Source organism: Hesperophylax consimilis, chromosome 28 (genome assembly GCF_061612785.1).
Source record: "Hesperophylax consimilis isolate HC1 chromosome 28, BYU_Hcon_1.0, whole genome shotgun sequence".
Lineage (NCBI taxonomy): Eukaryota > Metazoa > Arthropoda > Insecta > Trichoptera > Limnephilidae > Hesperophylax > Hesperophylax consimilis.
The window spans coordinates 4,446,414-4,467,518 of record NC_142863.1 but is presented as its reverse complement, the minus strand read 5'-3'; the positions used below and the strand labels follow the sequence as shown (position 1 = coordinate 4,467,518).

The 21,105-nt window shown below is 36.4% G+C and overlaps 1 protein-coding gene across 1 annotated transcript in view; it reads left to right on the top strand.

The window, feature by feature from the left end:
- Positions 1-19,251, top strand: part of IntS14 (integrator complex subunit 14) — a 226,276-nt gene extending 207,025 nt beyond the window's left edge. Inside the window, exon 11 of the mRNA XM_089648835.1 lies at positions 19,160-19,251. The gene's annotated coding sequence lies outside the window, so the exon portion shown is untranslated. The remainder of the gene's footprint in view (positions 1-19,159) is intronic.
- Positions 19,252-21,105: the final 1,854 nt, after the last annotated feature.

The following is a 21,105-nucleotide window of genomic DNA, read 5'->3' as shown; positions in this document are numbered from 1 at the left end:
AAGGTTTATGAAATCCATTTTTTTTTTTTTTTCAACAACAGTAATGAATTCAAACCAGCTTGTATATCTATCTCTCCTGGTTTGCGGCATCAGATGTAATGATATGCCCTTTCTACTTCAAACTTTTCCATAAGGCTTTGGTTATATATATATATCCGGGGTAGGAAGGTCCTCCCTGCCGTCTTTTCTTTATTACACACCCCTTCAAGTGTGTACATCCTAGTTTGTCTACGTGACGTACGACCTTGAACGTACTCATTTCACGTGACGGTTCAGTATAAAAAGGCTTCACCGAACGTTGTGTTGGGTTTTTGTTTCTCGGTTTAGAAACCTAGTTATTTATGTTTTGTGTGGTATCCCTTGGTTCTTTTGAGATAGAGTGAGTTGAATCCATTACCGCTGTTTTTCAAAACCATTTCATAAACCTTATCTTCTAAGTCGCCTGCTCACCCCCCCCTAGCTACTCGATTCTACCTATCGTAGGGTAATGTGAATATAATAAAGTGTTAGATTTTATATATGTGATATACATACGATAAATTCATGGTGTTAGTTGTCGGCGCCATCCATGTATATATTTTGGGAGGGGAAGGAGAGGAAAGGAAATGAATTTTTTTTCAAGTTAAGACTGGCTCCTCCGCTTACCAAACAAAACTGATGGATGATAATTCGAACAAGGCAATCGATATCTGCGTGTCTGGATATCACAACCGGCCGGGTCTCCCCTTGTTCCAAATCGGCAACCTTCACGCCAGAATAAAGAAAACCAGGTCTCTTCACCAATTTCAGAATTGCCCCAATCTCAAACACCTCCAGGATAAACTACTTTACTGAGTGTAGAAGGGGAAAACCATAACATCCCTTTATCACGAATCTAGTCGCGAAAATGTGACACGCAAGGTCCTAAGTTACGTGCCACCTCCAGAAAACGTTGTAACTCCCACGCCGTCGGGGATTTACATCCCTTTCTAGGTCAATACACATATAACACACGACGATCTTGTCGACATTCTGCCTGCTTATTAACGATAGGTTGTGTGCCTACCCATTCAGCCAATTATCATGTGAGATATATGTAAGGTCTACTCGATATGCCAAATTTGGGATGAGGACTGTCTGTATTTTAATATTTGGTTCCAGTATTTATTTTATGAGGTTACTAGCATCCTCGTGTATTAGGTATGGGTAACTTCTACTGAATACCTATCCTCTCAGGTAAGGTATAAACGGATAATTGGTTTGGTTTTTTGCATTTAATTTAAAGAGGCCGCCTACCTCTCGAAAGATACCTGTTGAGAAAAGTTGTTCGGTTGGTAGTTTTATTTCGGAGATTACCATCTCCCTCTTTCGACTTTAGATTTGTTTTTGTGCATCCCAATTCGTAACTTAGGAAGTCAAACAATAGATGAAAGGTATTAAATTAGAAGGTCAAATAACAGAAGAAAAGTTTTCATTTTGTTCCGTCTGGTTGTATCCGATCGCTTTCAATTTGGGACGGCATACACTAGCAAAACTTCCCCTTTGACTGACTGTACTCCGCGCCTCTCGGCCTATATATGAAAAGGTCGTTGACTCGTCTCTCGCTCACAGCTGATTGACAATGCGTCTAGCGTATCCCTACTTATGGGAAGATTATTTGGGTTGCAGGCGTTGTAAACTTAGTTGTATCCGTCTTTTAAAGGGGGTCCTCTGGAATTTAATAAATAATATAAAAAACTCACCCAGTTAGGCACCTCTCATTCTCAGCGTGAAGCTTACCTGGTTACACTATATAGCTAAATCACTTTAATTTTCGACCTCCTCCCTACGCTTATAAAAGGGTAATTAAATATTCCTGTAAATAAAATTGTACCTCCCTAATCTGTTAGGATTCGAACCCACAGTTAATAATCTATTTGATTCTCTGGTTTTTCGGTCTCCGTGGATAGAATGCCATCTCGCCAAATCAATAACCTAGCCCGATTAAAACTTGCTGCCTTTATATACGGTCACTCTGTTTTAAAAACGCGATCATTATTATTATTATTTTCATGTTTTTAAGACAAGTAATTTAGTTTGAACTACACATTTAAATCAACACAACTTTATAACACAATCGCGATTGCACAACACCGGGCGCCCCTGAGGTGGGTTTTTACAAAACGGCGCTCTACAAATTATCCGATTGTTCCTTATTGTCATTGTTATTAATTGTTTTCTCACTGAGTCCAACCACTTTCACTTCACACAAAAACCGGTTCAATAATATTTCACTTTAGTTCAAAATTCCACAATATTCTCTAATACCATTTGAATTCAATAATTAACTGTAATTTCAAACAACACTTCTGATTTGTATCCATTTCTCGGGGCTGTCAATGCACCCAAGTTCAAGCCTCGACTGCCGCTCCGGTCTCTCCTTTCCCGTGGGAATCTGTTTACTCCAGGCCTGTCTGTCCATAAATCTTCTCATATTCTAAACAAAAAATTTTTTGGAGTATGTTTGTCTCGTTTATTTTATGTGAGTATCCAAACATCACAACATGAAGCATTTTTTTTCAGAGATATCTCACTGTTGCTTTGGAGTAGTGTTATGTTTTTTTCTTTAACTCCTCATGCAAATTTTTTCAGTTTTGGAGACAAATACCTGTAGAGTCAATTTGATCGCTTTTGAGAATGGCACACACAAATCACTATGGTTACGGGCCGGACGCGGGCGGAGGAGGGGGCAATGTGTGTGTCAAGCAGGGTTCCCGATTTGCGGGAATTCCCCAAACTGCGGGGAATTTTTCAGATTTACTTAAAACTGACCATTTCTCTGATCGTTTTTTTTTCGCAACAATGTAGCCTAATTTTGTAAGCTTTATAACTCGAAGTTGCAACCACTTAGAGCAGGCAGACCAACTTTTTTCATATGCGGAGACGCCATACTTTGAATATGTACTAAAACTACCCATTTCTGTGATCGTTTTTTTTTTCGCAACAATGTAGCCTAATCTTGTAAGCTCTATAACTCATAGTTGCAACCACTTAGAGCAGGCAGACCAACTTTTTTCATATGCGGAGACGCCATACTTTGAATATGCACTAAAACTACCCATTTCTGTGATCGTTTTTTTTTTCCGCAACAATGTAGCCTAATCTTGTAAGCTCTATAACTCATAGTTGCAACCACTTAGAGCAGGCAGACCAACTTTTTTCATATGCGGAGACGCCATACTTTGAATATGTACTAAAACTACCCATTCCTCTGATCGTTTTTTTTTCGAAACAATGAAGCCTCTTGTAAGCTCTATAACTCATAGTTGCAACCACTTAGAGCAGGCAGACCAACTTTTTTCATATGCGGAGACGCCATTCTTTGAATATGCACCAAAACTACCCATTCCTCTGATCGTTTTTTTTTCGAAACAATGAAGCCTCTTCTAGCTCTATAACTCATAGTTGCAACCACTTAGAGCAGGCAGACCAACTTGTTTCATATGCGGAGACGCCATACTTTGAATATGTACTAAAACTACCCATTCCTGTGATCGTTATGAAAAAGACTGTGACCTCTCAGTCTATACGGACCTAACCTAGAAAACAGGCTAAAACACGCTCTCAGTACCTGCCTACCTAGGACCTCTACCCGGTACCATCTGTGTAGGTACCTGCACCTACTATTAAAAATTTACCGAAAAAATATTTACATAACGCAATTAGGCACCTACTCGTTAAAAAATAAACATATGAAAACTTTTAATATGAATGGCTCCCAGGCTAACCTCATCCAAGTTCTGCGCTCCTGGTACAACTAATAAATTTGCTTGACGCTATTGATGTAGTTTTTCACTACGGGGCGACGGTACACGTGCCAAATTATTTTTACCAAACTTTATTTTATTTCGTTCAAAAGCACTATCGATTTTTAAAAATATACTGCGAAGTAAGTACCTACACAGTTTTTATTGTTTCCTTGAATTCACAACATTTCGATGCTAGTCTATGATCGGCTATTATCTCTGATTAACCAAAATCCCGATTGTTGGCATTTTCGGTTCAAATGGCAAATGTCAAAACTTCAGCCGGTTACTGTGAGACATTTTGAACCGAACGCCATCTGTGGAACGGCCGATTAACGTTCCTAAACCTTCGGAGGATGAATTTTTTCGATAATTTTAACCGTAGACTGTGCCTTTTTGACGGTATTCTATCATTAGGTTGACCGTGTTGATTTTATAAAATGGCATACCACGTGGTTTCGTGTTGACCACGTGACTAATTTTTGTCAAAGATTCGAAGCTGTGCCAATTAAACTGCCGCAAATCAACTTAAGTATTAGGCAATTTGTGTGTTAGGCAAACCTGGCGGCCGGAGAGAGAACCGCGCACTTTCGTATGGCGCGCCGCGAGCGCTTCCAGTTTCCACCGCTAGATGCTACTCAAATTTGTGTCGACATTTTATCCCGAACGAATATTTTAGTAAACATTTTCATACAAACTTATACTGTCGTGTTTTCAGTTTTTACAGACTGAATTGAGCCTCGGCTTCTATACGGACGGGAAGGCGTCTCGGTCGCTTTTTGCCTGAAGACCGAAACAAATGAAAGGCAACTTTTTTGCGACTTTCACGCCAAAACGAACCTCGAGTTGTTTGAACTTAAGGGGGAGAGTGGTCGCTTTTCGCCTAAATTTCGGCGAGCAAAAAAAAACAAAGAAACTGAGTATTAATATATGTATATATATTAATTATTAATATATGTATTGTTTTGCCTCAACGACTTGAGGTCGTATAAGTTGCTCTAAAATGATTTTATAAAGTTGATTTTGAATATCGCACACAAAATACTCTTTCATTGCGACTTTTTAAAATTATTTGCTTGCTTTGTAAAATTCATTTTCCTTGTTATGGGAAAGATTTTTTCAAGTTCTGTTTTTATTTCAGTTCTGTCAAGCAAATAGCCTATAATGATATATTAACCCATTTACGCCCAAGACTAAAGTAATAAGTGAATGTATTTGGTTCCCCGTGGAATTTAAATCTCTCTCATGACAGAGTCGATGGTCTCTTGATAACTTGGGTATATCGGCATTATCTGCAGGTTCAGATGTCTCCACGCTGTCACAAGAAGTCTATTACCAATGTTTTTTTACTCTGCAGGTAGGTAGGTTACACTGCCATCTAGCGGTGGGAAATCATCACCGCATCACCGAAATTAAATAAACAAATAAACAAATAACACCAATCTTGAGAAAGTAAGCAGATTTGTGATTGTTGATTTCTTTAGAAGGAAACCGTGTTGATTTTCTCCAGTGAATGGCATAATCTGGTGACTTAATTTGTCACAAATCAATTTATGTATTGTGTGCGTACATCAGGATTTATGCAGTCAATGAGAGCATTTTGCGGCATCCAGTATTTTCAACAGTATTGCAACTTTTCCATCGCCGATATTTAACAATTGGTTCGAGAATGTGTCAGTGGATGGATCTTGTAACATTTGGACGCGCATGTATATTTTCAGCTGGACTTTTTCGAGATTGCGATGATTTCAAGCAAGTGTGGAGGAAACTTTACTTCGTGTGGTGTCGAAGATACTTACGAATCTTTCAGGAAGGATCATGTGTTCAGAGATGAAATCAAAAGTTCCTCGCACATTTAATAATTTATTGAATTTTACATACGAAATGTACAGGTTACATTTAGGCGAGATCGCGGTAGGTAAAAACTTGGGAATGCGAAATAGCTTAATTTTTCGCCACGTGTTCTCGGCACGAAAGTCACGACTAGAATGAAGTCCGTCAAGTTTCTCCGAACGGGGTTCACTCTAGTCGGAAATGGTGACATCACCAATGTTGCCAATGTGGACAAACGAATCAGTTAATTTATTAATTATTTTATAGTCAAGTGCTTAATCGCATTTTCATACAAGCGTTGATCTCATCAGCGTTCGTTGAACGTGGAATGACGGAAAGTGTTTCACTCAACAAGTGTTTGTTGCGTGAAATCACCTGAAAAGAATGCCGCCGAATAGTTTGTCGTTGTTTTTTTATATCTTTGAGTGTTCTGTTCAACGCCTCAACAGAATGTTTGTGTGCCATAGTGCATTCATCACAGATAATAATTTTTCTGCAGTATCGTACTGCAATTCACGATTCATTTCGGTGTCCATTAAATCAGAAGCACTTCGATTTGGCGAACTCATACCGAAATGACTGAGTGGTAAATTGGCAATGACAACGCATAGATCCTCGATTGCAATCAATGCTTCATCGTACATAGCTTCGCTGAATTTAATCGTTAGATCGTTGCACCGTGTACGAATTCGATGCAATATATCGTCAGTCATTGAATCTCTATGCTTATCCCACAATGTGTCTGTTCGTCCCGGGAAACTTGTAGTCAACACTATAGCGAATAGTAGACGAATTTGTGTTGATGTACAGCCCAATGCTGCTTCAGCAAGCATATCGTTCCAGTGATTTTCGTCTTCGAGCAAGCCGGGTGCAAGGCATGCATCTTTAAATGTTGGACACTGTTGTCCATTCACTTTGCGTATATCTTGAAATGACAATGGGCCGGTGACATTAACCAACAACAGTAGCAGGTAGAAGCACTCAATCTGTCTTGGATTGGCTTTATATACTCGGCCGAAATTGTTTGATTTGAATAGGCCGGGGTGCGCAACAATTGGTGTGCCTTGCTTGCGGGGGATCCATTTTTTGTTTGATTCCATGTGAATTAGCGTGGTACTTTGGAATAGAGTAGTGTTCGTGCAAAGGCACCGAAAGTATCCGCACTTTTACACAATTCGAAAAATTCGGTGATTGTAGTTTTTGGTGGATTTATCAAAGCGCAACCAAAGATACGCCAGACAGCTTCATTGTAGCTGATGTACCGGCCAATTTGGTAGCGTATTATTTCATCGTTGTCATTTAATCGAGAAGCATTCACATCCGTATTCACACACTTGCAAATGGATTTGATGCTCTTCACCGAACTGCAGAACTCAACATTAATATGAGCTTTGAAAGTTTTGCTCAGTTATGGGTATTTTTTGATTAAAAAATATTATTTTTGTCAAAAGTTTAAAACAAAAAAATTGGACGGGGACACCCTAATCACCCAGCGGTATGAAATATACTTTGCCACCGATTCTCATACCTCACAAATACACATACAAAATTTCATAAAAATAGGTCAAGCCGTTTCACACACACAAACCACAAACACCGTGACACGTGATTTTTATGTATATAGATAGATATGTATTATAAATTATAAATGTCGATGTGCAAAAAAAAAATTGGATTAGATAGTACATGTGTATAAATCGCTTGGATCGCCACATTAGTACATTGGACCCGTACGAAGCCGTGGCGGGTCGCTAGTTTTCCATAATTGATCATTTCTTCTCCAAAAAATGTAATATTGCGTATTATTACTAATTACATTATTTTAGATAACTATTAGTAGTAATACTTACTACAGAACATGATACGTTTAACCCCCTAAAGCCCAGAGTTTTTAAAATGGACTTATGAATTGTCACCTATGGTTACTTTATGAAGTAGGTCCTTAAAAAAACAATGCCTTCAGACCCAGACAATGTTTGAATTTTTTTTAAACTTCTGTCAACACCTCACATATTTTCATTGACAGCTATTTCCCTTTTTGCACCAGCGTTTGCATTTGTTTACTTCTTCTTTAGCTTGCACCGAAGACAGCATGATGACAGGTTCATTGTCTCACCATTTTGTAATACAATAGTCAAATGTCGTCATTCCTGACAATAACTCGGTGACTGCGTCGACCTTTGGATTTCAATGATTTGTGTTCAATAAATTATTCAACATTATTAAATTATGAAAGGTTAGTTGAAAATTATTGAAGATTATTCAGTTGAAAATCAAAATAAGTATGGTAAAATATTTATGAATATCTACGAAACAGAAAGCATACATTTTACTTGTACTGTACTTGTTACTGTTGGAAGTATTCTTAGGCATAATCATTACATTGGCTGGTCAAGGGCTAGTGTTACCACAACTAAAAAATGAAAACAACTGTCGTGCATTGGAGATTTCTAGTGTAAATGTTAATAATAATAATAATAACATGGCATTTATATAGCGCAGTTTAGTGTCTTTTCACATTACACAATGGAAGAAAATTAAGGACATGCACAATTTATTTAATATAATTAAAATGATGTTGTTTAATTTAACCTTACTGTTACTACAAATGCCCACATACATTTTTTAACACTAAATCCAAGAGAATTCTTGAAGAGTCAGAGTTGGACAAATTTGTATGGAATCAAAAATAGCACCCTAAGTGAATAGAAAGTGGTCAGAAGAGTTTGACTTTGAATTGCGTATGTTCATAAAGTACACACTTTGTGACATAAACGGACATTTGACGTTGTATTCTAACAAGTTCATTAATTTTACGACTACCGCCCTCTAGCGACAAAAAATGAAGACATTTTGATAGTTTGCGAAAATTCACTGTCATATAACAAGCGCTTTATGGTTTTTAACATACTCTTAGTTACTTTTCAAAACTTAATTGAATTAAAGTTTGTAGTCCCACCGTTCTTTAATTATATACTTTTCTAAAATCACATCGTACCTGCTGCCAATAACGTTGTCTCCGAAAGTTTATCAAATGAACACTTTTCCCTCGGCCATTTTTCCATTACACTTTCAAAGTGAACTGCTGATTATGAAGAGGCTCATGATTTATGAACTTTTACCAATTCCTTCCTCATACGAACCAATCACAAAAAGGGTGGGAGTTTACTGATAGCCATGGACCTCACTGCTACAAGGATAGGATTGCTTGGGGGATTCCTTGATGGTCTTCCCCATTTGGATGAAAACTCTGCTGCAGGGTAATTTTATAAATATTGAAAGATTACCTTTTTTCTAAATTTAGACTTATTTGAACACAAATGCATTCCAGAGTGCTTGCTCCAGTAAAGTTTAGTTTTATATCTAGTTTAAATCTTTTAACAATTTATTTCTACGACATGAAGGACACTTTATAATACATGGAAAACTTATTCTTTATAGTATTTAGGCATAACCCACAAAAAGCTTTTAGCTTCTTTAACATCTGTCGGTAATTCATTAAAAAACTTAAATCCTTTAAAATCTCCACAGTTTCACGTGGGGTAGTCATGTATTGCAAAATTGAAATTTACATTCTTCAACATGTATTTCGGGAGTATCTTAATTTTTGCTTAAAAGCTTTTTAGCCCCCTTATCGTTGGCGTCATCAACATCATGTTGTCTGCATAACTTGCTTCGTGCTTGGTGCTTGGTGGAGCACTCTTAGTACCTCTTATACAGCTCTCCTCCATATAAATGTCTAAAGGATAAAGTGTTATTCAATAATTGATAGCAGACTGTTGTCTTTCTATTTAATTTTGCCGCCTTCAATTCCATTGAATTATAGATTTTATATTACAGTATGTTAATGATAAGGGAATGTATTTGGTTCCACGAGGAATTTAAATCTCTCTCATGACAGAGCCAATGGTCTATTGATCAGGTGGGTATATCGTCATTATCTACAGGTTCAGATGTCTCCGTGCTGTCACGAGGAAGTTAAATATGTAATATAAAAAGTACACTTAAATTGTCACACGTTGATCATTTTTAAGTGTTTAAAAAAAATAATTATATTATTTAAAAATTTTAATGAGTCTTCTCTTGACTATTTCCAGTGGGACTAAGTTGGTTTAATATGCTGCACCCACCCTTTTATTCAAGATTGTATATTTGATTGGCGAATGCATAGTAAACCTTCTGTAGCATTGGATTTTGAAGAATATTTCTTAGTTTGAGGAAAATGCAATAAAGTTTACGTATTCTTTTAATAGTTTGCAGTATGTTCTGTTCATGTAATGTGTTGATCTATTATTATACCTAAATATCTCTATATTTTTAATAATTCGTTTTAATAATTCGTTTTAGTCAGTGTTGAGCATGTTGGTGAGTTGCGGTCGTCAGAATTTTTACAAGAGTAATTTTCGAATTTATTATTGAAAGGTTTTTGTCCGTTAATGTAAATGTCATATGGTAAGTTTTGTCCTAGTTTAAGGATAGATAATTGTCAATCATTATAATTATCAACCATTGTTTTAACTTGTTTATTTCTACATTCGCGCTTTGATAGGCTTCTTCTCAGGTTTCTTTTTTATGATCAAGATTGTGTCGTGGTCGTGGGCGAAAGATATATTATTTTAATTTTCGGTATTGATAACATTTCATTTACGTATATGATAAACGATATTGGACCTAATACTGTTCCTTGAGGGATTCCAATTTCTGAATATTTGGGTTTGCATGTTTAGTGACATTTAATGGCTGAATGCGGTGTTAATGTTATTCAAGGCATTGTTTACATGCTGCCTATTTTTATGGCATTCATTCTGAGGGTCCCATATTATTCGGCAAATAAGGATAATATTTTATCAAATATACACCGTTAATACACAGCGATTGTTACTAAATAAACCAAATATGCAAATACAAATAGCCAAGATAAGTGCGACCATTACATTTTAGGAGAATTCATTTTTTCAATTCGTTTTTGCCTCCTTGAGTTCGATTGAATCTCTCCCATATTTCAACAATAAATCAATACGTATATATTCTATGACAATCATTATCATCCTTGGAGACTTCATTTGGTCATTTACAGAAGTGCGTAATTTGAACAGCCCTCAGGCCTTATTTGAGGATCTGAACAGTAACTATTAACTCTCCTCATATACTACTCAATATTATTATTGACATTTTTAGTAGATGGATTTAAGGCAAGACCAAACCGCCGCGATCATTTTGCGTCCGCGATGGCGTGCACGGTGAGCGTCCTGTGTACGTGCAGAACCGTTCACACCAAACTAGCGATCAACTAGCGATCAGCTGGCGTCCGTGGCACTCGTACGTTCGTGTCGGTTGTGTGGTAGGTATAGCTCGGAGCGGGAACCATTTAAATAATCATAATCATGTTTGGAGACGAATCTGAAGAAGAATTATTACTTCTAGCGGCTATTGCAGATGATGAAGATAAATTACTGATACAATTTTTTAAGAGAAAATAATTTCTAAAAGAGGCGTGTTTTTAATGTTTTTTGTAGTTTTGTTCACTGATATAATTCACGCATAAACCATCCCACTCAACTAGCATTAACTTTGGTGTGCCACAGGGCAGTGTACTCGGTCCCACACTTTTTCTCATTTATATCAATGACTTATGTAAACTATCTATTATTGATGGCAATATAATCACTTTCGCCGATGACACTGCCCTAGTACTAAAAAGTAAGACATGGGAAGAAACATTTCATAGAGCGGATCTAACATTGCAAATTATTAAACAGTGGTTGGATGATAATCTACTCACCCTAAACATTACTAAAACGAAATATATAACGTTTAGTCTTAATATTCCGAGTCAGCCTTCAATCAATCGTACACTAAAAATACATTCTTGTAGAGATAACTCTAGTTGTCTGTGCAATCCACTAGAACGAGTAGATTCCATTAAATATTTGGGTGTAATAATTGACAATAAACTACGATGGGAAGATCACGTAATAAATGTTACAAACCGTATACGGAAACTGGCATATATCTTCAGGTCATTACGAAATATTCTAAATAAAAATACACTAAAAACAGTATACTTTTCTTTATGCCAATCAATTATATCTTACGGTATAGTAGTCTGGGGAGGATGCTCTAACACGATATTAGATCCATTAATTAAAGCTCAAAAATTGATAATGCGGACTATTTACAAAGTACACTATATTCACCCCACGAAGGACTTATTTAACGACTTCAAAGTACTCAACTTAAAATCCTTATACGTCAAAAACATATCCTCCTACTATAAATTCAAACATACGAAAAAAAATATTTTTGAATCGACCCATAATACAAGATATTCCAACAAATCCAATTATACTATTCCCCCAATAAAAACCTCAATGGCACAAAGACAATTTAACTTTCTTGCTCCAAAAATATTCAATAATTTAACGTTAGAAATAAAATCAATAGCCAAATACGACAGTTTCAGGAAAGCGCTCGGGATTTTTTTGATGTGCGATTGTTATAGTGTTAGTAGCCTATTCCAAGTACTCAGATAGAGGTGTATACTATATTGTTTATATGCGTGAGGATGCGTCATATGGTTGTATGTATACATGTGTTGTTATATGTATATAGGTATGTCTGCTGCTATATACACATGTGTGCTTGTATGCACACATATTAAAAATTATATATATAATTATGTACATTTTTACAATCTAATGCTAATTTACTTATTTCTCCTTTCTAATTTCTATCTTCTACTTTTTATTACAATTTTTCCAAAATTTTAGCTTCATCTATAGTTACTTATTTCATATGTTTACACTAGATTTCATATTTCATACAAAGTAATTACACTCAATTGGTCACCATGAAACAGGCAGCCGCCTAGTATGGTGATTCATTATATCTACTTTATGTAAATTTCGAAACAATGTAACATGTATTAAATAAATAAAAATAAATAAATAATATTGATATTTACTCAAGTATAAACAAATATCGCTAGGTGAAAACAGAAGATGTTAATTCGTGAAAATATTAATTCATAAAAATGTATGTCCTATAAAAATAAATATATTTTTTCTAAAACTTACCACTTAATCCCAATAATTCTCCTATTTCTTTCCAAACTTGATACTTCTTTCTATTATTTTTATATTCTGGATGTGAAGTGTCATAAAGTAAACGATGCTTGCTAATTTCGTTGATCATTCTCTCTGTATTTGTATCCGACATCATGAGAAATACCACAAACTCAGAGATAATTACGTTGCGTGCAGCATGGAGATTCTGCAAGCATCAACTGATCGCGGACGCGAGCGATCGCCGCATCCAGACGCTGCACAGGACGCCGCGGCCAATCAGAGAACGCTTCGATGTGAACACGTTGCTACAAGTTCATACACAACATCTGATCTCCACTATGCACGGGATCGCGGACGCGCTTTGATCGCGGCGGTTTGTTCGGGCCTTTAGTTCTGAATCCGTAAATACTCATTTTCATCGCCTCCAGTAAAGTTTTAATTTTGTGGCTTCAAGGGTTTTTACCTAATTACAGTCTTTGTATTTTCGGGTTTTCCCACACCCCTTCACTTGGACTTTATTGTGATATCGTCGCTCTAGTTCGTTTTTATCCAACAGACCAAAACGTAAATCGGGAGAAATAGCGCTTCAAAGTTTTTTTTACGAAAAACGCATATACAATGAAATTAGCTCAATTCTAAGCTTACTAAAATGATTTAAAGTGATGGGAATTATTATTTTAAAGTAAAATTCGTTCCAAATGTTTAAAATTACGCAGAAATCACTTTTTTAATTTGGATGTAGGACAAAATGTTGGACAAACACGCTCAATGTTGTTTAATTTTGGTGGACTTACGACAAACTGCGTCTTGAAAACACCTTACAATATTTTTTTTTACTTGTATCGTATAAATAAATGCTTTCTAAGAAAGCTGCATACTTTACTCAATTTCGCCCAAAATGGTCTGTTGGACAAAAACGAACTACAGTGATGATATATCTATCTATTGATGGATATGATGTATTTGGTTCTACAAGGAATTTAAATCTCTCCCATAATGTAAGTATCCAAAGCATTAGGCACAGAGTCAGTGGTCTCTTGATAAGGTGCGTATATTGGCATTATCTGCAGGTTCCTATATACATCTGTTATACTGTGCATTCTATTAGAATGCAGGTACACTGCCATCTAGCGGTAGGAAATTATAACCTCATCTCCGATTCAATTAAAATAAAAATGCTACACGAATGAGGTGAAATGGGAGAACTCACAATGGGCCCACAGCCTGAGTGCTTATGCGAACTATCCGTATACTGTCACAGCTTTATCAAATAAATAATCATTTTCAGGAAGAATGGATTTGCTTGCTTTTAGACCATACGAACTTCGGCTCACGGTGTCTAGTTCATTGGCTAATAATTATAACCCTTTAAATACTTTAATACTTCTCCACCTATTTTTTTTTACCACTAATAAACATTATAAATACGGTGTTTGTTATATGAATCCTCTTTCCAACTTTATTTTCTACTAGTATTAAACTACAGACTAGTGGTAAACAATATACACATTTTTTTACTGTGAAAGTTCCGACTAAATGAAACAACATAATACGAGGGTGGGGTGTAAAGTTTCCGGCCTAACAAAGAAAACAATTTTTTTTTTGGTTTTATTTCTCAACATAGTCTCCAAGACTAATACATTTTTGATAGTGGTGCTCTAATGTAGTGATACCAACTTTATAGTACGATCCATCGAGCTCCTCACAGAGCCAATGACTCGAAGCTCTGAATTTTTTGTCCTCTGAGCCATGTTTTGAGCTGAGGGAATAGATGATAGTCGCTGGCTGATAAGGTGGTTGGGGAAGCAATTCAAACTTTAATTGGTTCGTTTTAGCCATCGCGACAACTGGAGTATGTGATGATGTATTGTTGTGGTGAAACAAGGTTTTTTTTAGCCAAATGTTGTCGTTTTCATTTTTTATTGTTTCTTTTATCAAAAATTTGTCCCTATACATAGATGATACCTCCCGCTATTAAACGAAATATGCACGATTTGGGAAAAAAGGCTGAAATATGCATTAACGTCGTAATTAGAGAGTTATATGCATTTGCATATGCAAATATGCAAATGCATATAATCCGATGTCTAATAATAAGTGAATGTATTTGGTTCCGCGAGGAATTTAAATCTCTCCCATAATGCAAGTATCCAAAGCATTAGGCACAGAGTCAATGGTCTCTTCCTCACTTGGGTATATCGGCATTATCTGCAGGTTCCTATATACATCTGTTATACTGTGCATTCTATTAGAATGCAGGTACACTGCCATCTAGCGGTAGGAAATTATCACCTCATCACCGAAATTAAAAAAAAAAATCAATAATATAATGAGGTGAAATGGGAGAACGCACAATGGGCCCACAGCCTGAGTGCTTATGGGAACTATCCGTATACCGTCTCAGCTTTATTAAATAAATAATCCTTTTCAGGAAGAATGGATTTGCTTGCTTTTAGACCATAGGAACTTCGCCTCACGGTGTCTAGTTCATTGGCTAATAATTATAACCCTTCAAATACCTTAAGACTTCTCTACCTAGTTTTTTTACCGCTAATAAACATTATAAATATGGTGTTTGTTATATTAATCCACTTTACAATTGTATTTTCTACTAGTATTAAACTGCAGACTAGTGGTAAACAATATACACATTTTGATGTTTATATAAATGTTTCCGGCCTGACAAAGAAAACACTTTTTTTTGGTTTTATTTCTCAACAAAGTCTCCAAGAAGACTACTACATTTTTGATAGTGGTGCTCTAATGTAGTGATACCAACATTATAGTACGATCCATCGAGCTCCTCACAGAGCCAATGACTCGGAAGCTCTGAATTGTTTGTCCTCTGAGCCATGTTTTGAGCTGAGGGAATAGATGATAGTCGCTGGCTGATAAGGTGGTTGGGTAAGCAATTCAAACTTTAATTGGTTCGTTTTAGCCATCGCGACAACTGGAGTATGTGATGATGTATTGTTGTGGTGAAACAAGGTTTTTTTTAGCCAAATGTTGTCGTTTTCATTTTTTATTGTTTCTTTTATCAAAAATTTGTTTCGATTTCGTCTGCACAACGCCAATTCTCATTTGAAGCAGTCTTATGGCGTGCCCATGATCAACTGTTAGCACCCGCCAAGCGCGCAGTTTTTCCATACCTGAATGGTTACGTAAAGTATTGCGCAAACATTCGGTTGACATTGTAACAGCCGCAGCTATCTCATTCACTTTAAATATGCGATCTTCCAACACAATTTTATGGATCATTTTGTGAGTTACTACCTCAAAGGGGAGCCCGGAGATTGGTTTGTCATCAGTGCTCCTGCGACCATTATATACATACTGAATTCCCCCACAATATTCAATAGCCGGGTTGCTAATGTAGGCAACATTTCAAATTTTCCCTAGATTCTTATTTTTTCTCTTTTCCCCCAAAATAAGTTTTTCTCCTAGATCTTGGGTTTTCCCTATACATAACATCACTGGTCTGCCAGCTTGCCGGGTCTGGTGCAAACCAGATATAATGTCAAAGGAAACAAGACTAATCTGAATTCATTTTTTGTGTTAATGTGATACGGGAGTTTTTCCTGGATTTCATAGATTGGAGTTACAAACTATGTACTTCCTTTAACTTGGTTCTGCCTCAACGACTTGAGGTCGGATTAGTTAAAATGATTTGATAAAGTTGATTTTGAAAATCGAACACAAAATACTCTTTCATTGCGACTTTTTAAAATTATTTTTCCTTAAATTTTAGGGCCGGGCTTGGTGGAGCACTCTTAGTACCCCTCATTCAGCTCTCCTGCATATAAATGTCTCCGGATAAAGTGTTATTCAATAATTGGTAGCAAACTTTTGTCTTTCAATTTAATTTTCGCCTCCTTCAATTCGATTTAATTATAGGTTTTACATTACAGTATGTTAATAATAAGCAGAGATGTGCAAAATTGGTACCCAAAACTATTTGAAATGCAAAATGGAAATGGGTCAAAACTTTTCCATTTGAAAATGCAAAATGGTTTTTAGAAAAGCATTTCAAATGCAAAATGCAAAACACCTATTTTCAAAATGCATTGAAAATGCAAAATGGATTCTCGGGTCAAACAATTAAAATAATTATTGAATTTTTAAACAATTTTGTCATTCAATAATGGACATCAATGTAGAACAAACATATTACATGATGGTAAATCCAAAAACACCACGACTACAGATTATGAAACCACAAAACATTTGCGCGGGACTTATGTTGCCAACGTAAAAACATAGAAACTGCTATCTAACATTTAATATTACAGCGTCATGGCCCCATGTTCAGTATTTTGTAATGGTATCACTCAATTGCCAGGCCTCCTACCAGGGAGCAACTTGACAAATGTAAATTATCTCTCATAGCGAGGTTGAGGACCGACTGATATTTGGGACTTATGAAAAAAAGATGAGTGGCGATAGTAGGAAGAATGTTGCAAAAAAGCATTTAAAATGGAAAATGCATTGAGAATAGCATTTAAAATGCAAAATGCAAAATGGTTTTTAGAAAAGCATTTAAAATGCAAAATGGAAAATACCCATTTTGCATTTCCATTTGAAATGGGGTTATTTGAAATAAAGCACATCTCTGATAATAAGTTAATGTATTTGGTTCCACGTGGAATTTAAATCTCTCTCATGACAGAGTCAATGGTGTCTTGATCACTTGGGTATATCTGCATGTTCAGATTTCTCCAGTCTGTCACTGCCATCTAGCGGTGGGAAATCATCACCGCATCTCCGATTAAAATGGTTGTTTTATTGTAATTGTTTGCGTTACAGTATGTTAATAATAAGTGAATGTATTTGGTTCTGCGAGGAATTTAAATATCTCCCATAATTCAAGTATCAAAAGCATTTGGCACTTCAGTCAGTGTTCTCTTGATAAGGTGGGTATATCGGCATAATCTGCAGATTTCTCCAGTCTGTCACGAGGAATTCAAACATAATTTGCTGAATTTCTAAATTTTTTTGACATTATGCTTCACACGAACGACTGGTAGTTAATTACACATAAATTATCTTGGTCTTGAACCTGTTTGCCGTTTCTAGAAGATAACATCAAGAAACCACTAGTGGTCTAGAACAGCCGGTTGAGTATGGCTGGCCTAGAATAATATGTTGGAGGCACTCCTCGTCATTAGCTGCCTTTATACAGTCGCTCTATCGCGCATTCTCAGGAGCGTACAGGATTGCGTATTGGTAAGCCTGTGCGCGCAATCGTGCGCGATCACTTTTTGTTAGTTTTGAAGCTTAACATTCATTCGCGCGCGATTACATGTGTACGTTACATGTGAACGGAAAGAGCGAACGTGTAAAGACTAATCATGCGCGATAGACCGCGTGGAACTGGCGCGTGTTGGAGTGTGTGCAATTTACAAAGTTTTACTCAAGTTCGCGTACACTCAGTATAGTGCGACGGAGCAAAATGGATAGAAGAAAAAGAAATATCATGGCACAAGTCATGATATTTGCTGGTGTTAGCCTACTCAAAAAGAAGAAGAAACGATCTGTATGGGTTAAGAAATACAGACAGCAATATTGTCATATGCCACTGATTGAAGAATTACGTGAAAATTATCCGGACGATTTCAAGAATTATTTGCGTATGGATGATCAGTTATTTAGTATGTTGTTAGATAAAATCAAACATAAAATATCAAGACAAGACACCATTATGAGAGAGAGTATTAGTGCAGAAGCACGATTAGCAGCAACTCTTCGATATCTCGCCACAGGACGCTCATTTGAAGATTTGAAATTCAGTACCGGTATATCTGCTCCATCTCTTTCTTCAATAATACCAGAAACGTGTCGAGCTATTTATGAATGTTTAAGGGTGGATTATTTAAAGGTAAGTAACTTTATTATTGTTATAAATAAAAATCTAAATAATCAGTCCTGTATATCTTTAATCATCATCCAAATTATAGTTTTACATAGTATTTTTTATTGAGATTAATTGTGATTCATTTGAGATACATATCAGATTGTCATTGGTACGTATCAGTAGAAGATTCGTAAAAAGTTCTCAGGCTTGTTTCTTCCTGATTTTGGTAGATGCCTTCTAATATAGACTGTGATACGTCTGAACTAATCGATGAAGTCCTGTGCAAGTCAGCAGAAGACGGTGTTCGAATGGTCTTATTACAATAATTGTCGCATATGTCAGTTTCTTCCGTCAACTTTTTCAGCAACCCTTTGCGTAAAATATTATTTATTAAGGATTCCGCATAAATTGCCTGCACCGGATCCATTTTAGTTAATTTTTTGGCCATATTCATTCCGGCGACTTCGAACTCCGAAAACTCCTTGCTATTTGATTTGAGAGTATCTGCACAGACTTTAAAGAATTCGGTCTGGTAGTTGTTTGTAGCTTTTCTTTTATTTCTACGCGGTGTCGAGTCCCATCCAGTAGGAGCAGCATCATTCTAAAAATATAAGACAAAAAACATATTATAATTTCATTTTCAGATGCCGTCTACGAAGGAAGAATGGATCAAGATAGCAAAAGAATTTGAAGTGAAATGGCAATTCATCAACTGCGGAGGTGCCATGGATGGCAAGCACATTCGCATTGTGCCTTTGCCGGGTTCCGGAGCTGTGTACTATAATTACAAACACTTCTATAGCATCGTATTGATGGCTTTAGTTGGTCCAAACTATGAGTTTCTTTATGTTGACGTGGGTAAAAATGGAAGAGTATCCGATGGAGGAGTCTTAGAGCAAACAGAATTTTATCATAAACTGCAAATGGGCGATCTCAATTTTCCAGAAAATTGTGATACCGTAAATAACTTGAACTTTGTCTTTCTGGGTGATGAAGCGTTTGGATTAGAACCTAATTTTCTCAAACCATATTCTCAGAGAGAACTAGATTACGAAAAAAGGATTTATAATTACAGACTGTCAAGGGCCCGTAACGTAGTTGAAAATGCATTTGGAATCATTTCAGCTAGGTTTAGGGTATTACAAACAGCAATAAATATAAAAAACCACAAAAGTATTTGTTACGTCGTCCTTGCTATTTGCACTTTACACAATTTTTTGTGTAAACGCAGTAACACATATCCTATTTCTAATTACCCACGAGACGAGATTACTACAGACTCTCAACAAAATTCTGTTCCATTGATCAATCTTCAAAGACGTCCCCACACACAGATCACTTCGGAAGCTAAACGAAACAGAGAACAATATAAAACATACTTTAATACAGATGGGAGTGTTGAGTGGCAAGATCGTATGGTTAATAGTGGAAGAACTTAAAAACAGAAAATATAATGTAAAGGTTGTCGGACCTTCTCTTAAAGTTGCGTGTGTGTGTGTCTTTGTGTGCGACAACCAATGGGGTTAAGTAACGTGAGTTCTTAAACGGTCAAAATGTTTTAACTGTACTATTGGATATATTTAAATGTATAATAATAATAAATAAAAATAAATTAAATTTACTTACGACTTGAGTTTGCTGTCCAATTTCACCAACGCCACTTTCTGTTATTCCGCCTTCGTTGGTCGAAATAATATTTTCCTCAACAGCTCTGTTTTCATCAACTGGATCATCCTCAATGTTAGATATACTGTCAGTAGGTAGTTCTTGGTCCTTAGTGAACAGCAAATGATCATAGTACCAAAGCGAGGATTTGTACACTTCATCTGTTCCTTTTCCACTGCGGTGGCTGTTTTGAACTTTCTTTAGTTCCTTTCGAAAAGAGCCTCTTAGACTTTGTAGTTTTTTGACCACAAAATCTCGATTGGCATCAGGAAATCCTTTCTCTTTACAAAAGTCGATTATTTTGATGTAAGCTTCCTCCTTAAGATTTTTGTTTTTATAATGTTCCGACTTAATTTTCCATAGGCAAGGAAAAGACTTATATAACTCAAGTAACTCTATTATTAATTCTTTACTCCACGTGCGTATGTCCGCCATCTTGCGTGCGCGAAAGAACTGTACGTGTAAAGCAACCTCGAACCACGCGATTGCGTCAAATACTGATGAACGCAATCGCACGGTCTATTGCTACGTCCAAATGCTTGCGACAAGCAGCTTGTCGCAAGCTCAGGCAAGCTCTGGCAAGCGAATGGCTGGCATCCCCACGCAAGCGCGCCAGTATATTCGCAGAGCCCAAAGATGGCGGACGTCGAAGCAGCTGCATCAGCTGTTATTTTTGCGCTAACGTATTTTTATTATAAAGCGAAACAAAATGAAAAAAAAACGGAAAATTCGAAAGAGAAGAAGATGGTGGATGATTAAAATTCACAGAAATCGTACCAGGTAATTCATTTATATTCTAATATTTTGTTTATTTGTGTGTTTTGTGTTCGTAGATGCTATTTTTTTTTGTTTTGTTTCAGAGAACTAATTGAAGAACGGTTTAATGAACTTCTTTGTGAGCCGTCTGGGGAGTTTGATAACTTCT